This window comes from Neolamprologus multifasciatus, chromosome 14 (genome assembly GCF_963576455.1).
Source record: "Neolamprologus multifasciatus chromosome 14, fNeoMul1.2, whole genome shotgun sequence".
NCBI lineage: Eukaryota > Metazoa > Chordata > Actinopteri > Cichliformes > Cichlidae > Neolamprologus > Neolamprologus multifasciatus.
In genome coordinates, this window is record NC_140452.1 from 11,722,680 (window position 1) to 11,726,497 (window position 3,818).

General features: G+C 48.4%; 1 long non-coding RNA gene across 1 annotated transcript; it reads right to left on the bottom strand.

Annotated features, from left to right (window-relative positions):
• Positions 1 to 677: 677 nt before the first annotated feature.
• LOC146503625 (uncharacterized) lies at positions 678 to 3,010 on the bottom strand. The gene is made up of 3 exons (XR_014868781.1): positions 1,953 to 3,010; positions 1,740 to 1,859; positions 678 to 1,653 (listed from the first exon to the last, which is right to left on the bottom strand). It is a non-coding gene; the product is annotated as an uncharacterized LOC146503625 (long non-coding RNA).
• Positions 3,011 to 3,818: the final 808 nt, after the last annotated feature.

The window sequence follows — 3,818 nt, forward strand, 5'->3', positions numbered from 1 at the left end:
GTGAGACAAGCAGTGGCTACTCCAACTCTCAATGCGACGGGTGGACCAATTAATCTGAGGGTTATGACGCTCGAACCACGGGTAACCTAAAACGATGGGAGACTCGGGGGAGGAAAAAACAAAAAACCGAAGAAGCTCGCGATGATTACCGGAAAGAACCAATGAAACTGGTTCAGTCTCGTGAGTAACGGAGGGTAGTAATTGTCCGGTGAGCGCCACAACGGAGATGGGAACCTGCAGGGGCCGCGTCTTAATCCCGAGACGCCTCGTGAGACCGCCGTCAATAAGGTTCTGCTCAGCGCCAGAATCCAAAAGTGCATTAGTGGAAAAAGTACCAGACGCGTTGGTCACGACAGCAGGAAGCTGCATGCGGGGGACTCGAGAAAAAGAGGAAGTGCTACCCACCAGTACCCCCACAGTTACTGGTGGGCACCCCCTTTTGACCGCAACGGGCAGGTGGACACAAAATGGCCCGACTGGCCACAATACAAACACAACCGCCCCTCAAACCTCCTCCGACGCTCCTCCGGAGTAAGCCTCGTACGACCCACCTGCATAGGTTCCTCAGCAGCGTCCGCTGGAGGAGACCATGCGTGGGCCGGACCGGAAGGAGAGGGGCGGGAGACTGCGCGCACAGCAGTGTGCTCTCCCCACCCAGCACGCGACTGGCCTCCCCTTTCTCTCTCACGCTCGCGAAGGCGATTGTCGATACGAATGGCCAGATTAACGAGAGCCTCAAAACTCTCTGGTTCATCACGAGTGGCGAGCTCATCTTTCATGCGATCGTTTAACCCGATAATGAAAGCCCCGCGTAACGCGTCATCACCCCACCCCGTCTCAGCGGCTTTAACCCGGAAATCAATAGAAAACTCCGCCACCGACTGGCTCCCTTGTCGGAGCCCGTGCAGCTGCCGTGCCGCCTCGTCAGAGCGCAGGGGGTGATGAAAAACAGCCTTAAAATCCCGAACGAACTGTACATACGTGACAGTCTCTAGGGGGTGTAAAGCGAGATAAGATTCGGCCCAGTCCAAAGCACGATCACGAAGGGCACCGATAATACGGGAAATCTTAGAGGCATCATCAGAAAACGCTTGGGGAAACCGCTGAAAAAGCAGTGAAACCTGAATCAAAAACCCCCCACAGCGGCCCAACTCTCCCGTGAAAGGCACCAGAGCCGGGGGAGCGGGGTCACGAACAGAGCCCGAACTCTGCGGAACGGACGGTACAGGTGGGGGGGACGAAACAGTGGGAACGGTAGGAGGAACTAACCGAACTAAAGTTTCCTGAATGGCTGTCAAGGTCTCATTAACCCGACCTGCCCATTGCTCGGATTCCTTAAACTGCCGAGACAAGCTTGACAAAGACTCCTCGTGTTTCTGGAGTAATTCGCCGGAATCAGGACCTGCGCGTTCTGCCGAATCCATAAGAGTGGTCGGAGTATTCTGTTAAGGGGACCTTACCCGAATGGATTAGTGGCAGAAACACACGAGCACAGGCTTGTAGTGATGCAGGTTTTATGTACACAGATGAGGGAATATTTACAAGGGAAGGGGCTATATACAGTGACAGATAAAAAATGTACACGGAGAGCAACGCTGACAGGATAAGACGGAGCCGGGGTATGCGGGCGGACCGATGACGCACCGGAATTACCTGCAGAGCGAGGGACAAACAAAGTTAGAGAGCGTCGATCGCCGAGAGTTCAACTAAAAGTGGACGAGGAGAGTTGGAGAGCTTACTTGCAACACCGACATACAGGTGTAGCGGTGGTCACAGCCTGGTATGAAGCAATTCCCCGTCACGGATCCACAAAAGCCCACACACCGAAAACTAGGCAGGCGAACAGGCAGCGGGACAGACTAAAACAAAGGAAAAGCAGGCAGATGATGGATCCTAAGACATGCAGCTCAATTGCGTGGAATCCACAGATTCAGCTAGCACCGACACGTTACCACTTATGAGACGACAATACTCCGACACCAGACGTCCGAGATTCAGCTCCATAAAAGCGCTCCCTAATGACGTCCGATGCGCCGCAGGTGTGCCGGAATGCCATCAAGCCCCGCCCCGCCTACCTGTGCCAAGAAGGAAAACAAAACCCAAAAAACAACAATAAACCTACCCACCACCTCCTAACACAAGCAGGCCCATATGACAGAGAATATGCATCTTCTTTTTGTTTTAATATTTTAATTTATATTTAATTGTGTTGTGGTTTGTAGTGTTTTGTGTTGTTTCACGTTAAATTTTTTTAAAAGGAAAAAGCTGAAAATTTAAATAGTTAAAAGTTTGAAATGTAAATAGTTGTTCTTTGTATTATATGATTTATTTATTACATTTTATGTGGAGTGAATAAATAAAGTATATTTATGGTGGCCCTTAGAGACAAAGCACGTACAAACTCCAAAACACGTACAAACTCCAAAACGCGTAAAAACTCAGACGCACTTACAAACCCCGAAGCATGTGCAAACTCCAAAACACGTAAAAACTCAGAAGCACGTACAAAACACAACAGAAGTGCTCCAGGATGCTAGGGGGCAGTGTTGAGCTTTTGTTACCTAGTGGCTACACAAGCCAGGAAGTATCAACAACCGGATTTGGTGTGTGGTAGTAACAGGTAAATTAACTTTTTTTTTTTTAATTATTTGAATAAATATGAGTGCTTGTCTATAAATACACAAACAATACACACATGCTTTCAATTGTGTAATTTAAGTGATCTGAGTAGCTCTGTTTTGGAAGTTCAGTTCATGCTAGAAATGTGTTTTGGAGTTTGTATATGCTTTAGAGTTTGTACGTGCTTTGTCTCTAGGGCCCATATATAAACAACCACTTTTTTTAACATTAGTAATTCCTTTTCTGTATAATTTTATATTATTGTTAATGATTAAATAATTAAAGCAACAAAACAACCTGAAGAGCCGGTTCGGAGCCGAAAGAGCCGGCTCTTTTTAGTGAGCCGAGCTGAAAGAGCCGGATCTCTAAAAAGAGCCCGAAATCCCATCACTACAATCCGCTCTTCATCATTGCATAAGCCATTTATTTTTCTTATATTTCATGCTTTCTAAAGTCTATACAACAAACACAAAAAAGAAGCTTTTATTTTCAATGACATCATTGCTATCAAGAAATAGGACAATAAATAGGACTTTGTGCTTCTTACTTCTTACAGCTCACGTTGCCGTTGCTCTTCTCGTTTGGAGCAGCAGTATCAGTCGGTGAGCAAAATGGACTTTTTTCTTTCACCTCACCATAAGCCAGAGACCGTTCGCCATAAATCTAACCCAAAGACTGTATATTGTGATAACATTCTGGACTATCCCATTGCCACTTGTTACCATGCTGCTTTGCCCTCAGAGGCTCCCATTAAAGACTTTAATGCCGCTCAGGCTGATAACTTTTCCCAGATCACTATTTCTTCACCTACCTGTCAGCCTGTTCCGGTTTCTTCCGCCCGGGCCACTGTTAAAAATATTCCTGCACCCAAACCTGTCAGTATCATTCACCCAGTCATCATCTCCACCCCTATCAGTCAGCTCACATCCACACCTGTGCCAGCTCCCAGGACGAGGTCAGCTGTGACCCAGTCTACCTCCACACCCGTTCCCATTCCCTGGGTGGGGGTGACTGGTGTCCAGCCACCTCCCGTGCCTGTCCCAGCGCCAAGGCTGAGGGCAGCCAGAACCCAGCCTGACCTCCCTAGAGGCTCGGAAGAGCTAGCTTCTCCACCTGTCAGTCCACCACTTCATCCACCTCCTGATCCAGCCTTTCACGCCCTCGCACTATCCCTGGTTAGGCTAGCTGACCTGTCCCCT